The following is a 21,623-nucleotide window of genomic DNA, read 5'->3' as shown; positions in this document are numbered from 1 at the left end:
TTTACCCAAACATGTATTACTAAGTTTATTAATTTTCTGAAGCAAATTTTAAATTGAGTGGAGTGGGAAAAAAAATTGTATAAAAGTGTATATCGATATTTTTTGAGGTATGAGTAGTAAAAAGTGAGTACTTCAAATATATAAAGGTCCCAGCTGCAGAGGTTTGCAGACGAATATGTCATTTCTCTTTTTCAGCGACCACCTCACTGAGAGGATACCCCCTTTTTTAACAAATCGTTTTGCGGTGTTGGCTGTAGCGCGAAAACGAATGAACCGATCATCATATATTTTTGTGGGCTTGTTAAGTACGTAATAATCTTGCTTTAAAACGAGAGAATTTTAAAAATATCAATTGTGGACAGCGAAAATAAAAAAACCGATTTTTTACAAAAAATTGCCCGTTTTTTGACCACTAATAGGTCAAAAAAAAATTTTAAAGGAAATTTCTCATATATAAAGACAAGAGTTTGATATATTCAATATGCTCACAAACAATATGAAGACTAAACACCAACTTTCAGTCATATCGGGTGGATATTGAGGCCACAACACTCAAAATACCGAAAATGAGGAGGCACGGTCCTATGGGGGCTATAGGAAGACGAGGACCTATACCGACATATTTCTGGTGGAAGGTTATAAGTCCCCCAACGGAGACTTAATACCAATTTTCAGCCACTTCGGTGTGATAATCAGGCTAAAACCTCCAAAAGACCGAAAATCGGGAGGTACCGCCCTATGGGGGCTATATAAAGGCGTGGACCTATGGAGACAAATTTCAAGGTGAAGGTATAATGCCCCCTACGAAGACAAAATACCAAATTACAGCAATTTCGGTGTAATAATGAGGCTAAAAACTTCAAAATACTGATAATCGGGAGGTACCGTTGTATGGGGGCTATATCAAAACGTGGACCTAAGACCACAATTCTCTGTTGGATTGTTTGATACCCATGCCGAAGACTAACCACAAAACTTGAATACTTTCGGTTGGTCATTGAGTCTAAAATATTCAAAATACCGAAAATCGGGAGGTACGGTTCTATGGGGGCTATATCAAAACGTGGACCGACCAACCCAATTTTTTGTCCTGAATATTGTAAGTCAATAATAGGTACGTGTACCAAAATTGATGCACCTACGACAACTCCTTCTATTTTTGGCCACAGTTAATATGAACTCGCGACATTGTGGAGCGCAAGATAACTCTCGAACGGATCTGCCGATTCGGTCCAAAATTTGGCCTTCGCAATATGTTGTCCAAACATAGTTTAAATTCGAAGATAAGCCATATCGGTCCACTCCTTCGGGTACCTCCTCCACAAAAGTTCAAAAATGTTCGCACGATAACTCTTGAAGGGACTGACCGATGTAATCCATACTTTGCACATCTGAATATATCTACCTGATATAGATCAGGTTCGAATGTGGACTATATTTGTCTACTACTTCTGGTACCTCTCACACAAAATTTCGGATAAGTTCACTTTAAGACCTGCTCTTGAATCACTTTGATTTTTGTTGAAGCGATTTGGATTCGCTACCTCCATTACGACGGCAAAAGTTTTTTCAGGGGCAAGTCCATATTTCTTAGGAAAACAGCCCGAAGGGTTTAAAAACTCCCTATGTCACCATATGTGGCGGTCGGAGAGCACGATAACTCTCGAACTGTTCAACCGATTCGGTCCAACATTTGGTCTTCGTCATATTATATCCAAACATAGTTTCATGGGGCAATACCGGTCCACATCTTCCAGTACTTCTCCCCAATATTTAAAAAATTTCAATAAAATGCTAGGACGATATCACTTGAATGGGGCAACCAATTTGGTCCAAACTTTGGATCTCCAAATATTTTGTCAAAATTTAGTTTAACTTCTTAAATGGCCCATATAGGTCTTCCCACAAAAGTTCAACATTTGTGTTTTAGTGCAGTTAATTCCTGATCCACATTTTTGTCGGCAAGTTCAAATGTCCCAAAAGGGCCACAAAATTCTGAAGAGACCTTAAATACATTCGATCTGTCCGTAGGCGAAAGTTTCACTTCACATTGGCTGAGGGTATATGTATATCTGTCGGCAAAGCCGACTGACACTTTTTTACTTGTTTATGTATATTTTAATATATATCTTAAAAATTTTAATAGGTCAGTATTGCTATAGACCGCTCGCTATCTGTCCGAATTTATATTTGAAAATACACTCCGTTTCATGTCAATAGCACATTTCAAATTGCTTTTTGTTACTTCATTTTAGTCGATATCCGTGGAATAGAGAATGTGCTATTCCGATGAAACACTTTAAACCGTAACAATTTTGGGCTTTGTGAAATAAAATTAAAAAAAAAATTATAACGGTGCGTTATAGAATCCAAACTTTTTGTTGAAAGATACTTCATAAGATTACAAACCGTGATATCGACGCCTCCAAACAATAGTATGCTAAGTCGACTTAGCATGTTTTCAAGTTCTTTACATTTTTATATTTAACGTCCTTTAACTTAAATTCTGTCAAATTTTGGTAATGATCGGACAATCCGAACAGAAGTTATAAACAAATATTGACTTATCATAGTACTGAAGTTCAAAAAAAATTTCCAAACTTTGAGAGCTTCTCCTGCAAAACTCACTTTTTAGACTTAGCATACTATTATTTGGAGGTGTCGATATATAAACATTTCCGAGGTTATTCCACGGATATCGACTAAAATGAAGTAACAAAAAGCAATTTTAAATGTGCTATTGACATGAAACGGAGTGTATATATGGCAGCTATATAGCTCCGAACCGACTTAAATAAAATTTTGTTTGTCTTTAGTCACAATTCTGTCACACAATCCAATTTTAATCAGAATTGGGGATACCTACATTGCGTGATCGTTGCATAAAATATGTTTAACCGGGCGAAAATATATGGGAGCTATATCCAAATTAAAACCGATTTCAATATAACTTGGCTAACTTATTTCAAGACCAAATTAGTTCACACGTTTCAAATTTCATCAAAATCGGACAGAATTTGCGTGTTTTATGCACAAAATACCTCAAATCGGGTGAAAATATATATGGGAGCTATATTAAAATCTGTAAAGATTTGCGTGTTTAATGCCCAAATGCCTGAAATCGGGAGAAAGTATATATGGGAGCTATATCCAAATCTGATTTTAATATAATTTTGCAAACTTATTTCTAGACCGAATTCCATCAAACATTTCAAATTTCAACAAAATTGGACATACGTATTGTGATTGATGCACCAGATACCTAAAATTGGAGCTATGTCCAAATCTGAATCGATTTCAATATAATTTGGCAAACATATTTATAGACCAACAAATTTGTTGAAAAAATACATCAAAAATTTTTTTCCACAAAAAAAAAAAAAAATTAGGCTGGTTGGCGTTTTTTTGTTTGGGATGACGACTTCTATTTTGTTTTTCAAAATAGTCAGGCTTAATCCCATAGTCGTTGTTTTAATATTTTATTAAAACAACTCTAATTTATTAGTGGAAAAAAATTGGCGATGTTTACCAAGGGGTAAGGCAGGGAATACTATAGTTTCAGATCTCGCCACAGATCTTCATCAGTTCCCTTATTTCTTGTTTTTCAACAAGAAACTTTTTATACCCAAGTGTCAATTGCTAGCTCAAATAGATACGTGCGCAAAGAAACACTCTGATCGAGAATTTCTTTGGCACTACCTAAACTCTAGCAACTTCACTTGCAAACAAAACCAAATTTTTCCACTGCTATGCGTTCGTCGATTCTCGACGAAAAAGCACATAACTGATTTGTTGGTATTGCATACTACAGCAATAAACAACATTTTGACGGTGCCCGGTCTCACAATTAGGAGGGTTGGCGTTTTTTTGTTTGGGATGACGACTTTTATTTTGTTTCTCAAAATAGTCAGGCTTAATCCCATAGTCGTTGTTTTAATATTTTATTAAAACAACTTTAATTTATTAGTGCAAAAAAATTGGCGATGTTTACCAAGGGGTAAGGCAGGGAATACTATAGTTTCAGATCTCGCCACAGATCTTCATCAGTTCCCTTATTTCTTGTTTTTCAACAAGAAACTTTTTATACCCAAGTGTCAATTGCTAGCTCAAATAGATACGTGCGCAAAGAAACACTCTGATCGAGAATTTAAAACAACGACTATGGGATTAAGCCTGACTATTTTGAAAAACAAAATAGAAGTCGTCATCCCAAACAAAAAAACGCCAACCCTCCTAATTGTGAGACCGGGCACCGTCAAAATGTTGTTTATTGCTGTAGTATGCAATACCAACAAATTAGTTATGTGCTTTTTCGTCGAGAATTGACGAACGCATAGCAGTGGAAAAATTTGGTTTTGTTTGCAAGTGAAGTTGCTAGAGTTTAGGTAGTGCCAAAGAAATTTTCGATCAGAGTGTTTCTTTGCGCACGTATCTATTTGAGCTAGCAATTGACACTTGGGTATAAAAAGTTTCTTGTTGAAAAACAAGAAATAAGGGAACTGATGAAGATCTGTGGCGAGATCTGAAACTATAGTATTCCCTGCCTTACCCCTTGGTAAACATCGCCAATTTTTTTCCACTAATAAATTAAAGTTGTTTTAATAAAATATTAAAACAACGACTATGGGATTAAGCCTGACTATTTTGAAAAACAAAATAAAAAAAAAAAATTTTGTATTTTTGTTGCCTGTTTATTGGGGTTTGAACTTTTTTAAATAGTTAGAACATATGATAAAATTAAAAGCACTCATACATATTTTGATGCAAAATATGAAAAAAAATAAAATTTTTAATTTTGACCTTGAATTCTATTCGTTCAAAAGTTACAGAGTTTTGACCACGAAAAACTGTTCTGAACCGCTGTGCGTCGTATGTTTCAAATTTCATTAAAATCGGACAGAATTTGCGTGTTTGGTGCACCAAATACCAAATCTGAACCGATTTTTTTCCAAAAGAAATTATCTTCCCCATGGGCGTAGCCATGAGTGCTTGTTATTTTCGTTCTAGTGATATTTATAATTTTTTACATACAAATGAATTTTTTGTAGGATCTAGGTTGCTATGTACATTAATTAACCAAATGTCATATCGTTCTTTCGGCTAAATATGTTGCGCAGCACATATTAATTATAAACCAGTGCTAAAACTTACTTCACCAGATATACCAAGTTCAGGATAGATTTCCTCTGAACTGAAAGGGAGATCAATGCATGTTCTTGACTTTGCCCTGCTAAACTTTACCATTGCTGGATGGCTTTCATTTTCGGGATCAAGTTTTATTTTTACTATGCCCTACAATCGTTTATTTTTACAAAAACATAATCCACTCAATTTAACCTTAACAGAAGTACCAGCTGAGTCAACATTTATCACATACGGGTTTTTAAATTATTTTTCTCTGACAAAGTTGTACTTGAGACTTTGAAGTGGGACGCGTGTTTCCTCTTTGGTAATACTGCTTCACTTAAACCATTTTAAATAATTTAATGCTTTGATGTAGGCTTCAATTTGCACACTTTTGATTTGCAACCATTCGGCTTTTTTTATTTGTTTCACTTGATTGTGCAAATCAAACATAATCATCAAAGTTTACCCGTAATTGGCCCATTGACGATGAAGGGAATGTTTAAACAAGTGTGTTTTTAATCAATCGCCATTTTTTGTGCTTGTATAAACTTTGTTATGAACATAAAAATTTATTTTATTAAATGCTGAAATTTTAAGTGCATACACAACAGTAAATATCCGCTGTTCAGTTTTAATTAGCTAAATGGTGTTAGATGTGAGTAGTATATAAATTGTTTTTATTTTATTTTTTTTTTGAATTTCAAGCGTATTCATTAATATATTTTATCTCTTACACTGGTCAACACGAATTTTGTTTCAACCGAATTTTTTATCGTTTCTAACTGAAGTCGGCGTATTATTTTCAAATCCGGTCTCGGTTTTTCTCCACCAGCTCTTGTTCTTGAGATATAGCTGAAAATCGTTTTTTACGAGTTTTACCAAGAATTTCGTTATTTTCGGATACACAAAAATATTTTTTGTGGATTTTTCGACACTAATACATCAAGGAGATGTTGTACCATCCATAAAAAAAGTTTTTGAAATAATTATGGTGAATATATCAGAACAATATAGAAATCATATAACGGCCCTTGTAAAAATTGCATATTTCGAGTAGTTTAATGTGCTCTTTACATTAGCACGAAAAACAGGGTTTAGGGCTGTTTCGTCATTTATTTTCTAAAACAGGCAACATTTTGCGTCATTTACCATACAAAAATAAATGACGATAGCTGCGTCATTTATTCTAAACAACGCACGAAAACACCATACTATTATACGCAACCCTGCTTTTTCGTCATAAACTACCAAAAAATGCAACTATTTTACGATGTCTTTGTTTGTTTGTGTGTGTTGTAGAAAAACAAAAATACTCAATAGATGACAAAAGTGTAAATAAATGGTTAAAAAACTTGCAAAAGTTATATTTTTTAATTTTAAATTAAGTCATGTTATTTGGTAAACATTAGTGTTGTGAAATTCTTATTTTTCGTAATTAAAATTATTGTGTGCGTGTGTATGTGTTATTGTATCCGTGTGTATGTGCGATTGTGTGCGTAAGCAAATGACAAAAAAAAACAGATGTAAATACACATCATTTGTTTCTAGGATTTCGTAAAACGAAATCATTTAATGTGCATATGTAAATTGGATTTAAGCTGTAATTGCGTCATCGGGGGAAGTCATAGGATCTTCATAGCCCAGTATTCAAATATATAATATAAAGTTCATAGCGCCCACGATTAGGCCATAGCCTAAAAATCGTCAAGAACAAGAGCTGATGGAAAAAAAACGCGACCGTAGTTGAAAATAACCCGTTTATTTCTGTTAGAAGCAAAAAAAAAATCGGTTCAAACATTTAACTTTTTCAAATTTGTTGAGCAGTGTTATTAATCATTAATTAATTTAATTTATTATTATCTATTAATTAATTAATCTATTTTATCTATATAAGAGAAGATACATTTCAGTTGCGCTTACTATTTCGGTTATTTTATAATAGTAATAAACATTCTGCAAAAACACTTTCAATTAGTCTCAAAATAGTCCCATGTTTTTCTCTGCTTTGAATTGTACTACTACGATTACTAAAAAAGATTTGAAAATGATATACATATCACCAATATTTTTGAAAATTTAACATAGCTGAAGCCAAGGTTTACCCTTTTAGAATACGCGACTTGTGATTCTATATTATACAAATTAAATATTTTTGGATAAAATGAAATGTTTTTGGACGTGGCAAAAAATATTGGCCTTAAAAGATAATTTGCGTGGAAGCTGTGGCTATATTTATGTTAAAAAATGGGTAAAAATGGGTTGAAGCCAACATGTCTTTTTTGGTTTTCTCTCGATTTGTGAGTAAACCACACTTCTCTCGATTTTCTTGTCAAAGTAAAAGTAGAAGCAAAGTAAATAGGGATCATCGCTCCAATGTATTACTTTTCAAAATTTGAACTGCTTCTACCATTAAATGATGCTGACATTTTGAAGCCAGATTTACAGTGTTTTTTGAAATTTTCTTCTAATTTCATTCCGCAAACATGTTTTACAAAAAATCATATATAGGATTGTAGTACTTGCGATTCTTAGTTATTTGAAACGTATATTGTGAATGTAGTCTGCACAGCTTCATAGAAATCTGCATCCAAATACGGAAATTTTGTGCGAACATTTTTCTAAAAATCATATTTTTCGGGCCTAATTTTTACAATTGTCATTCGAATTTCTCGTACTTGATTGTACATTTTGAATGTCTGACGGAATTTCTTCTAGAAATAAATGTGCCAAATTATATCGAGATTGGTTCAGATTTGGATATAGCTCCCATATACATATATTTTCGGCCGATTTCCTTATTTTATGCACCAAACACGCTATATATGTCCAATTTCGCAGAAATTAAAATGTGTGATGGATATTGGCCTCGAAATATACATATGTGCCAATTTATACCAAAATCGGTTCAGATTTAAATATAGCTCCCATATATATTTTCGGCCGATTTCCTGCATTTTGTGCACCAAACACGTTATGTATGTTCAATTTCATTGCAATTTGGAATGTGAGACGGGATTTAGTGTAAAAATGAATGTGCAAAATTGATATCGAGATCTGTTGAGATCGGAATATAGCTCCCATATATATTTTCACGTGTTTGTTACCTATGTCCAATTTCAATGAAATTTTGAAGATACTTAGAAGTCATCATTATATACACAAGAATTTATAGTTGAGAAGGAATTGACCAAGGCTACAGCTTTAAATATTATATCTTTGAGAGACTTCTTAAGAATGATGTTTTAATATGATATAACTAAATCATTATTTGAGTAAAAATTATTAATACGAGTGGGAGTTATCCTAAGAGTAATTTAAGATATCACAATATGTTAATATGTATATGAACTGGAAATGATAAGTTTCATTTATAAAATAAATTACAACTATCTTCAAACCTAAGGTTCTCAACCCTGGTTCTATTCTTAATTTTATTCACTCCAAATCCAATCTGTACAAATAAAGAGAAATTAATACTGTAAGAGTATATAACTACCGTAGAAATACTTATATTCGAAAAGGCTTCAGGAGGCTTCTCCTGAAACATACAAAAATACCATAGCAGCTCCAAAACAGCCCTGAATGGGTAGAGAACGCCTTCATATCTCTTATATTTATACGTTAAAATATTAAAAAAGCATTCCATTATATTTTATCTAAGACGGTGTAGCAAAGCGCACCGGGTTCAGCTAGTAAAGTATATATCACAAATATTGTCAAATATTTCATATTCCATTTCAAAGAAAATGTTAAATTTTTTTCGCGCTATATCAAAGATTTTGGTACATAGGTTAAGAAACAAATTCCCAGTACGAATTTGCTCTCGAGCCAGTTTCTTGTTGATGCGGACAAAAGTTATGCCGGTTTTATTTTCGTTTTAAAGAAAAAATTATTATAAAAACGCTACTTATTTTACCGCGAGCAATTGCTACTAAAAAGTTATCTGGAAGTGGCTTGAGTTAGTAGATTGTATAATATTTGTTAAATGTTACTCAGTACTCGCGAAATGTATAATAAATTGATAAATTATTGAATGTAAGTCAACATTTTTCAAAATAAAGGTCCATTTACCCGCTATAAAATTACGAAAAAATTCGTGTAGAAGCAAAACTTTAGCCAAAAACATTTAATTTGTATAATATACAATCACAAGTCGCGTGTTCTAAAGGGGTAAACCATGGCTTCAACTATGTTAAATTTTCAAAAATATTGGTGATATATTCTTGATATGGGTAAAATTCTGAGTCGATCTGTGCATGTCCGTCCGTCCGTCTGTGGAAATCACTCTAGCATTCACAAAAATGGACATAGGATACTAAAATTTTGGGAAGAAGCGTCTTTTGTTTGCAGTCAGATCAAGTTCGTTTTAGTATAGCCCCCATACAACGGTACCCCCCGAATTCAGGTTTCTTGACGTTTTAAGTCAAATTTTTAAACCGAATTAGCTATAATTTGACATTTGGGGTTACTAGTGATCATCAAACTTATATTCCAAAAATTATGGAATTATGGAAAGCCCCCATATAACGGTACCTCCCGATTTTCGGTGTTTTGAGGATTTTAGCTACAATGCTTAACCGAACTAGCTGTAATTTCACATTTGAGGTTCTTTAAGGCCACGAAACTTCTCCACCAAAAATCGTTAACATATGTCCATGTTTTGGTATAGCCCCCATATAAACGATTTTCGGTATTTTGAGGATTTTAGCTTCAATTTCTAACCCAACTAGCTGTAATTTGACATTTGAGATTCTCTGTGGTCACGAAACTTCTCCACCAAAAATCGTTAACATATGTCCATGTTTTGGTATAGCCCCCATGTAATTGAACCTCCCATTTTTCGGTATTTTGAGGATTTTAGCTACAATTTCTAACCGAACTAGCTGTAATTTGACATTTCAGGTACTCTGTGGTCACTCAACTTCTCCACGAAAAATCGTCAGTATAGGTTCTTGTTTTGGTATAGTGCCCATATAGCGGTACCTCACGAGTTTCGGCATTTTGAGGTTTTTAGCTACAATTTTTAACCAAACTAGCTGTAATTCACTGTTGAAGTTTTCAGTGGTCACGAAACTTCTTTACTAAAAATCGTCATCCATGTTTTGGTATAGCTCCCATATAACGATACCTCCCGATTGTTGGTATTGTGAGGGTCTTGGATACATTGTTTGACGGAAGTACCCGTAATTTGACTTTTGAGCTCCCCTGCTGATATAACACTTTTCCACCATAAATTGTAAAGGTAGGTCCACACTTTGATAACGCCCCGTAGGTGGTGTCTTTTACCTGCCTGAACACGTCCTTTGATTAGATTAGATAATTTATGCGTTTGTAGTATCCGTGGTCGAAGAATTTGTTCGGCTCGGTCGAACTTGATCACTTTTTACTTGTTCGTTTTAATTTTACCGATTTTTGTACGCAACACAAAAATTAGTTAGAGAATCGCACTACTGGCCAGGTCATTTTGGGATATTTTGTTAAACACTGTTTTCTAGGGTACCAATTTACAGGTATGAAGTAATAGTTTAATTTCGGATTCTGTGTACGTATAACTTTTTTATACCATTCTCGATAGTATGTAGAGTATTCAAAGGCCCGAAACGTGGGCTTATGTTGAAAAATTTTTGGTGGAGTAGTTTTGTAAATCGGGAAGTAACGTAATATGGGGGCTATACCTAAACATGGGCCTATATTGCAATTTTTTGGTGGATATACTGGGAACTCAAAATTCAAATTACATTTGTTCGGCTCAAATCTAAATATTGCTATAATTCTTAAAATACCGATAATCGGGAGGTACCATTGTATGAGGTCTATACCGAGGCATGGACCTATGTTGACATTTTTGGTAGAGATATTTTTTGACCACAGGGATCATAATGTTAAATTGCAATTAGTTCGGTCCAATAAAGTAGCTAACATCTTTAAAATACCGAAAATCCAGAGGTACCGTTATATGGGGGCTTTACCAAAAGGTGAGCCGATATAGCCCATCTGCCTATGGAAAACGACACTAGGGTCCAAAAATAAATATATTGCGAACGCTAGAGTGATTACAACAGACGGACAGACGGATATGGCTATATCGACTCAGAATTTTATGCTGATCAAGAATAACTTTATATGGTCGCAAATGATTATTTCAATGTGTTTGTTACAAACGGAAAAACAAACTTAATATACCCTCCATACTATGGTGGAGGGTATAAAAAATCAGTATAATCCTTTCCACTTGTTAGATACCTTCATCGAGGTAGAATTAAAATATACTTGTTATTCAACTTTTGGCTTTTTCATTATGTTGGAGGACAACATAAGCGTTAAGCAACGTCAGGCCTTTGCTTCTTTCCACATTGTTTCTCTGCGTAGAACATTTCAATTTCTATCTGATCTGCTCACTTCAGGATTCGGCTTTTAGAACAAAACTACTACACGTCTAGTAACAGTGCCTAAGAAGGTGTGATTTTTGTTCGAATAGAGGGACTGCCTAATAAGTGCAAGGCAACATTTATTTTTATTGCTTTTTCTCCTCCTTTTTACACACATTTTGCTGCAAATTTTTTTTTGTAAACTTTCCACCGCAAAGTCAGCTATTACAGCCTTTCAATTGCTTAATACTTTCTATTAAAAATACATTTTGGGGACAAGGACCAGTGGCCGATAGGAACTGGACATAGTGAGTTTAACAAGCAGTGGCCAAATGTTTGGTATTATTAATCAACAACATCCCTCACATGCGTATTGTCAATAAATTGATGATTGCATCTGTCAATTTTTAAATTTATACCAACCCTTTTGGTTTAGTTTTTAAAATCTATATATGAAGAAAAGACAAAAAATTTTTTAGTTTTCCATAAAAAAAAATTAAAATTTTTTTTAAGCTACATGAAAGATTTTTGGTACATAGATTGGGGAAAAAATCCCATTCTTAAAACTGTTCGAGATACTAATTTTGGTTGTTGCGCGCAAAAGTTATGGCGGTTTCAATTCTGATAAAAAGAAAAAAATCTTTAAAAGACTCTAATCATTATATTGAGAAACTCTCTTAATTAGGGGCTCCCTACATACTATATGTTTACTGAGGTCCCATAACTTTAGTGAAAAAGTTGTAAATTTTCGCGGAAATTAGGAAAGCATTCAAAACAATTGGTAGTTTACAACTTGTTCTAATAAAATTCAAGCTGTTTATGCATCTGAAAAATATATAAAAAATATGTACGTAATCTAAACATCGCGAAGATTCAAATGAAACCAAAATTATACAAATCCGTTTAGCGGTTTGCATATTATAGCAAAAAACAAAAAATATATTGAGGAAATTTACAAATTTTTTGTAAGAGAAAATATTTATTAAAATTTATTTTGTGAGTTAGTTGAACAAAATGTAAGAAAAATAGGTCGGAGTTTTTTTCTATTTTAGTTAAATTTCACGCAATAAATCACATTTTTATACCCTCCACCATAGTATGGAGGGTATATTAAGTTTGTTTTTCCGTTTGTAACGCATTGAAATACTCATTTGCGACCCTATAAAGTATATATATTCTTGATCAGGGTAAAATTCTGAGTCGATCTGTGCACGTCCGTCCGTCCGTCCGTCCGTCTGTGGTAATCACTCTAGCAACCACAAAAATGGAGATAGGTCGCTGAAATTTTGGGAAAATGCGTCTTTTGTTTGCAGGCAGGTCAAGTTCGATGATGGGCTATATCGGTCCACGTTTTGGTATAGTCCCCATATAACGGTACCCCCCGATTTACGGTATTTTGACGTTTTTAGCAACATTTTCAGACCGATTTAGCTATAATTCGACATTTAGGGTTCTTAGGTGTCAATAAACTTATATAACAAAAGTTGTGGACATAGGTCCACGTTTTGGTATAGCCCCCATATAACGGTACCCCTCGATTTACGGTATTTTGACGTTTTTAGCTACATTTGCAGACCGATGTAGCTATAATTTGACATTTAGGGTTCTTAGGTGTCAATAAACTTATATAACAAAAGTTGTGGACATAGGTCCACGTTTTGGTATAGCCCCCATATAACGGTACCCCCCCATTTAAGGTATTTTGAAGTTTTTAGCTACATTTTCAGACCGATTTAGCTATAATTTAACATTTAGGGTTCTTAAGTGCCAAAAAACTTATATAAGAAAACTTGTTGACATAGGTCCACGTTTTGGTATAGCCCCCATATAACGTTACCCCCCATTTACGGTATTTTGACGTTTTTAGCTAAATTTTCAGACCGAAGTAGCTATAATTTGACATTTAGGGCTCTTAAGCGTCGCTAAACATATATAACAAAACTTGTGGACATAGGTCCACGTTTTGGTATAGCCCCCATATAACGATACCCCCGATTTACGGTATTTTGAAGTTTTTAGCTACATTTTCAGACCGATTTAGCTATAATTTAACATTTAGGGTTCTTAAGTACCAAAAAACTTATATAAGTAAACTTGTGGAAATAGGTCCACGTTTTGGTATATCCCCCAAATAACGGTACCCCCCGATTTACGGTATTTTGACGTTTTTAGCTACATTTTCAGACCGATTTATATAATGTGACATTTAGGGTTATTACGTGTCAATAAACTTATATAACAAAACTAGTGGATATAGATCAATGTTTTGGAATAGCCCCCATATAGCGTTACCGCCCGATTTCAGGTATTTTGACGATTTAAGTCGCATTTCTAGACCGAATTAGCTATAATTTGGTATTTAGGGTTCTTAGTGACCAAAAGACTTATATTCGAAAAAATTATAAACATAGGTACATGTTTTGGTATAGCCCCATATAACGGTACATCCTGATTTTCGGTATTTTGAGATTTTTACCTACAAGTTTTAACCGAATTAACTGTAATTTGAACATTTGACATTTGAAGTTCTTAGTAGTCACCACACCTCTCCACCAAAATTGTCTGAAATTTTGGAAAAATTCGTCTTTTGTTTGCAGGTAGGTCAAGTTCGATGATGGGCTATATCGGTCCACGTTTTGGTATAGCCCCCATAAACGGTACCGATGTAGCTATAATTTGACATTTAGGGTTCTTAAATGTCAATAAACTTATATAACAAAACTTGTGGACATAGGTCCACGTTTTGGTATAGCCCCCATATAACGGTGCCCCCCGTTTTACGGTATTTTGACGTTTTTAGCTACATTTACAGACCGATTTAGCTATAAATTGGCATTTAGGGTTCTTAAACGTCAATAAACTTATATAACTAGTGGACATAGGTCCATGTTTTGGAATAGCCCCCATATAACGTTACCGCCGGATTTCAGGTATTTTGACGTTTAAATTCACATTTCTAGACCGATCTAGCTATAATTTGATATTTAGGGTTCTTAGTGCCCAAAAACTTATATTCGAAATAATTATGAACGTAGGTCCATGTTTTGGTATAGCCCCATATAACGGTACCTCGGTATAACGGATTTAGGTATCCCCATATAACGGATTTTCGGTATTTTGAGAATTTTTGCCTACAAGTTTTAACCGAATTATCTGTAATTTGAATATTTGGCATTTGAAATTCTTAGTGGTCACCACACCTCTCCACCAAAAATTGTCAAGAAAGGTCGATGTATTGATAAAGCTCCCATATAAATGTACCTCCCGATTTTCAGTAATTTGACATTTGAAGTTCTTAGTGGTCACAACACCTCTCCATAAAAAATTGTCAATATAGGTCCATGTTCGGATATAGCTCCCATATATCGCTACCTCCCAATTTTAAGTAATTGGCAATTTTAGCTAAAATTTTTAACCGAACTAACTGTAATTTGACATTTGAAGGTTGTAGTGGTCACCCATCTGCATCAACAATTTTCAACATAGACCCAATATAACGATACTTCCCGATTTTCGGTACTTTTAGGATTTTACTTAAAATGTTTAACCGAACGTAGGTCCATGTTTTGGTATAGCCCCAAAACAAACCTCCCGATTTTCCGTAACTTAGCTTTATTTTTTGGACGAACTTTCTGTAATTTGAAATTTAAAAGCCAACAAAAATTTTTCATTTAAGTTCATATATTCGTATAGCCCACATACCTCCGAACAAGCTGTTAGTGACATATGAAGTTCCCACGTTATGTACCGATTTTCGGTATTTTGAGGATTCTAGCTACAATTTTAACCGAATTAGGAGATATTTGACATTAAAGGCTCCCATCAAAAACTGCCAACATAGGTCCATGTTTTATTATAACCCCTATATAACGGTACCTCCCAATTTCTAGCCCACCAAAAATTTTCAACATATATAGTTAGATATAGGCACCATAAAAAAGGGGCTACCGAATGAAACATTTTATGTACATTATCTGACATTTTAACGTACCCACTTAAAGTAGGGGACAGGAATGAAAAATAATTATTCCAATTTAGTTCAGAATATTTTATGGTGGAGGGTATAAAAAGTTCGGCCCGGCCGAACTTTACGCTTTTTTACTTGTTTATTCTAATCACTTCTCGAAAACACGCTAACATCTAGCAGAAGATATGGATATCTTTCAAATATATGTTGGGTTCCTTTAAATGGGGTATAATCTTGAAATAAAATTGTATCGGGTAATGTTAATTTTGAAATGCGTGTAAATCGCGAAATCCTCAAAATCACTTGATGCGCATGCGGTTTACCAATACAGCGAATTATTCTCTTTTAATTTGTACATATTTGCCAGGATTTACTTTGGCCGCTAAGATGTAGCATCGTCTGCAGTTTAGTGTGCAACAAACTGTATAACGCTTATATTTTGCACAAAGTGCATACACTTTTTATGCGCATCCGATTTCACTATCAACCGTGAAAAAACACATCGATCTAAACATATTTCAATAAAATCCATCAAGAACCGTGGATGTAGCATCACACAGTATTTTTTGGATAAATCGGATACAGCTCCCATGCCACTAAATTTTTCAAACCGCTGTTTTCGCACAAACGCGAATGATGATTCACTTTCTTCATTGAAATGGAAACGATCCACATAAAACGCGAATTAGTCAGCGATATTTTGAAAAACATTTTTCGCAAATTTTTCAATTTTTGCAGTAGCCATTCCGCCGTTCTAGTAGATGGATTTTTACGATCTGTGATTCATACGATCCGGATCGTCGAAAAACTAAAATATCGCGGGGTACCAGCACACTCAAAACGATATTGTAAATACTGTACCCAAAAAATAGGTTTTTTAGAAAAAATATCGCACTAAATTTTGGCCTTTGGCAGTAGATTACTCTGCTGCTGTGTGGGCTACATACTCAATATACATATCAGATTATGCGAAATCGCGAGTTCTTTAATCCTATAATTGTTTTTTCGAAATATCCGAATGCGCGTCCCAGTTACATAAAATATACAAAAAACACCTGAAATCCGGCTTCAAAATGTCAGCATCCATAAAAGGTGGATGCAGTGGAAATTTTGGAAAGTGATACATTAGAAGTGTAATCTTCATTTTGTATTCTCCTACTTTTGCTTGGGACAGATGTCCGTCATTTGAATGGTTTAATCAGAAATCGAATAGCAATGTAAAAAACCTGTTTAGCTTCAACGTGTTTTACCTATGTTTTTTCCTTTAAGCGGTCGTAACTACCACGTAAATTAAATTTTTTTGCTAAATTTTTGAGCTTTGTACAAAAACATCTAAATTAATCCAGCAATAGTCATAGTTACTGGTAAACTACAATAGTTCGCGTATTATAATAGAGCAAACCTTGGCTTCATGGAAACTAAAAAATTTTGACTTTTCCTCATATATAAACAAGTGAGCAAAGGCTATAGTCGGGATGGGGCCGACCATGTGATACCCTACACCACTACCCCTTTGCATAAGCTTTTCACTGCTAAACATTTCTTTTAGGGAATCCGACTACCACCAAAAATAATATGCCTCTTTCTCTCTGGGACCCCCATAAGCAACTAAAATTTCGTGACAATTCGATCAAAATTACGACCTGTAGCTTGATTGCAAAAAATGGAAGAATTCGATGCATTATCGACTATTGTGGTATCTCCCTTGTTTGACCACCTTCGCCAACCTGCTTTACACCAATGTAAAGGAAATATTTTCTTCTTCCTCGATTTACAGGCTTTGCCGTTGGAATACCACTACTAGAAGCCGATATATTCACAAAGAATAAAACTTTGAATTTGTCTCCAAATGAGTTTTTCCCCATTCCGACCCCTAAATATTATCCGACTATCACCAAAATCAATAGCTTCTTTCTCTGTGGGGCCCCCATCTACCCCAAAAATTACGTCACCATCCGATCAAAATTCCAACTTGAAGCGTGATTACAAAAAATGAAAAAATTGGGTTTATTACTGAATTTTGCAATATCTCGGTTTGCTCACTTACGCCAACATACTTTGCATCAATATAAACGAGATCTTTTCTTCTTCCATTGACGGGTATTCCTGTTGGAATACTCCAACCAGAAGCGGAGATATTCGCAAAGAAAAAAACGTTGACTTTGCTCCACATAAGCTTTTCGCTTTATCCGACTCCTGAATATTATCCGACCATCACCAAACTAAATAGGCTTCTTCCTCTGTGGGACCCGCATCCACTCCCAAACAATTCGTGACGATCCGATCAAAATTGCGACCTGTAACGTGACTACAAGCAAATCAGAAAATGGGATGCATTACCGACTATTGCGATATCTCTGCTATTTGACCACCTACGACAACCTACTTTACATCGTTGTAAAGGTGATATTTTCTACTTTCCTTGCTAGGTTTTGCTTTAGATATACCTCTAAAAGAAACAGAGATATTGGCTTTGAAATAAAACGTTGACCTTTCTCCAAATAAGTGTTTTGCCCATTCCGACCCCTGAATATTATCCGACCATCATCAAAATCAATAGGCTTCTTTCTCTTTGGGACCCCCATTAACCCCCAAAATTTCGTGACGATCCGATCAAAATTGTGACCTGTAGCGTGATTACAAAAATATCGGAAAATGGGATGCATTATCGACTATTGCCATATCTCTGCTATTTGACCAACTACGACAACCTACTTTACATCGTTGTAAAGGTGATATTTTCTACTTTCCTTACCTAGTTTTGCTTTTGATATAGCTCTTAAAGAAACAGAGATATTGGCTTTGAAATAAAACGTTGACCTTTCTCCAAATAAGTGTTTGCCCATTCCGACCCCTAAATATTATCCGACCATCACTAAAATCAATAGGCTTCTTCATCTGTGAGACCCCCAATAACCCTCAAATTTTCGTAACGATCCGATCAAAATTGCGACCTGTAGCGTGATTTCCAAAAAAATAGAAAGATGGGATGTATTACCGACTATTGCGATATCTCCGTCATTTGGTTACCTACACCGACCTAGGTTGCATCATTGTAAAGACGGGATCTTCTACTTTCATAGTCAAGCTTTGCTTTTGGAAATTTTACAACTAAGGCTGTGATATTCGTCAATATAATTAAAATCGCAAAAATGAAAATTGGGGTTTTATTTGTTACTATTGTGATATCTTCGTTGTTTGATCACCTACGAGCACCTGCTTTACATCGTTAGAAAGGTGATATTTTCTACTTTAATTGTCAGGTTTTGCTTTTGGTATACCCCATATAGAAGCTGAGATATTCGCTTTGGAAAAAAACGTTGTCTTTTTATCCACCTAAGTTTTTTGCCCTTTCCGACCCCTAAATATTATCCGACCATCACCAAAATCAATAGGCTTCTTCCCCTCCGGGACCCCCATCAACATGCAAAATTTCGTGACGATCCGATCAAAATTGCGACCTGTAGCTTGATTACAAGGTTTAGATGGACAGACGGACAGACGGACGGACGGACTGACGGACGGACACACATAGCCAGATCGACTCATTCGAGACATTCATTTTGGTATATATAAGTATGGGTCTATGACCATTATTTCGATGCGTTACAAACTTTTTGGCCAAAACCAACTTATAATACCCTCCCCACATAGTGGTGTAGGGTATAAAAAGGTTGATGTTAGTTACTACGCTTATAACTCAAGAACGACTGAACAGATTTTGACAATTCGCACCAATTCGGAATGGTCTCATGGCAGAAAAGGATAAAACCTAAAAAAATCGCGAAAATTTTCGAAAAATATTTTTTCATGAATGTCAAATTTTCCACAAATTTCTGTCGAGATTCGCGTTTGGAGTATACCTTGACTCTTATTTGGACAGTTTTTGGCGAAAATTGTATATGCACCAACTGTGAGGGTCCATTGTTTGTAAATTTTTGAAAGTTGTATAGAATTTTTGGAAGTGAGGTTGTGGCATATATGTATACTTTTAAACTGTAAGTAAAAACATCTTCGAAAGATCAACTTCCGATTTATGCGGTATAAAATTTACGCTGTACCAGATATATATTGATACTGTTCAGATCCTGTCATGATACTAAAACATGATATCCGCACTGAAAAGGTGTATAAATTCAATCAGTTTAGTTCCCGCAGAGCTGGAAGGCTGTATGTATGTACATCGATGATATTCAAAATTGGAAAGAAAAAAAAAACAAGAAATCGAAGGTACTGGTCGAATTATCTGACAAATATTCTTTATCGAGCGACATAAGTAGGTAAATACTTATTAAACGTTAATAAGTTTGTGATATTAATTTGACTATGTTATATAAGTCGAAATTAAATATAGGGTGACCAAGTAATCGACAACAGTCACGTGTTAGTGTGACAAGACTTTAAGCATCCGAAACACACAGAGAACGGGAACTAATAGAATTGCTCTGCTAACAAGGATCAATGTACCAAGTAATGGATAGTACAGTCTCAGTCAAAATTCAATTACCGCATTTGTCCGAGTTACCAGAGCCATTGCATATAATTCCGAACTTGCAATGCAAGCAGAATTCGGGAGATCACGTTAAACAGAGAAGTCAGAAAAAAGCTGACGAAGGTGGTTACCTGATAACGATCGGATCTTTCTGCTCAAAATAGGTTAATTGATTAAAACGATAATTTAAATAAGAACTATATTCAGCATTAAATTCATATTCGTACGATCGCATTCCTTTCTACGAATTCAATTACTTGAGTGAAATATCGTATTCAGTGGTGAAAACAAGAATTGTAGAAAACCATCGATTATGAAACGAATAGGGGCGTTATGATATTATTTTGCTTCAACTATGCTACCGAATAGTTTTATTTAAATCGCAAAATGTGTTATTTGCTTAAAAATATATATCTTTGGCCAGATTTACAGTTGCTCATTTTCTCGCAGCTATTGTCAGTTTATAGGAGAGAGAGTCGAAGAAAACAGAAACACTTTACCTCTCAGTACCTTCTCTCTTCGTCAAACTGACAATTGTCGAAAGTACAATTATCTAATGTGCATCTGATTCAAAGATCATCCTAAACAGTTCAAAAGAAATAAATATTTGCCACTGAACAAGGTGATAGCAATAATAGTATTATAGGTTTGAATCAAAGCCATCAAGTTCTGTGAGACGAAGTTCGCCGGGTCTCCTAGTGTATTTATAAATATTTAATTTAATATTATATTTAAATAAAATATTATACCACCCAGTAATGATGGGTATTATAATAATTGCTTCACATACACACAACATCAAACACAAATTCCCCCATGGAATTTGTCACTCTAAAGCGGAGTTTATATCGAAGTTAAATGTTATCTGATGGTTGGCCATGCCATTAAGTGATAAAATTTAATGATATAAATTAGTCACTGTTTCACTTACACGCGTTCGTTCTTGCTTAAGATGATGATGCTGCTGCTACTAGCAGCTATCTAGTCAACCGTATAACCCCCTCAAGCAATGCAACACATAAATATCATTATCATTGTCATTGTCACTTTAAGCATTCGCCTCATCAGAAACGCTGAACGCTGAAGCATGGATATGGAAACGCCAAAAGGAAGAAAATGAAGTTACCCTTGCTTCATGAACGTTGGGACACTTTTTTTGTCTCGCAAACCATTGCTGCTGTAGTTTAAGATTAATAGCTGCCCAACATTGCTTAAGATAATTTAGAGATTCCAACGAAAGATATGTGAACTTGAAAATGCGTTACAATGCACACCACTGTGGGGTTGCATGCCATCAGAGCAGAGCCCATGAGGTGTAAGAAGGGATATTCTGTGTGTGCTGCACAAGACAAAGGGTCTACACAGGGACATTTGTGCACGCTTACCATGACTTATGTGAGCGCAAGTGTTAAAGGTATCGTAATTGCCCCCAAGGAACGGAGACAAACGTTAGCGTGCGTATAAGAAATTTCAATTTGCTAAAATGTTTCTACTTTTTTCTTTCAAACAAAATAATGATGACTTGTCAAAGCAAGAAGTTAAGAAACTATTATTAGTTATGTGAATACTGTGACAGATGTTGCCACTGAAATAATAAAACATTGGTCTTACTAATGGAGTAATGTAATAAAAATGAATATTATGGGAAAATGTAAAGAAATATCAGTAA

This window comes from Musca autumnalis, unplaced genomic scaffold (assembly GCF_047663935.1).
Source record: "Musca autumnalis isolate F117 unplaced genomic scaffold, ASM4766393v1 scaffold_2, whole genome shotgun sequence".
Classification (NCBI taxonomy): Eukaryota; Metazoa; Arthropoda; class Insecta; order Diptera; family Muscidae; genus Musca; species Musca autumnalis.
This window is presented reverse-complemented; position numbering follows the sequence as displayed.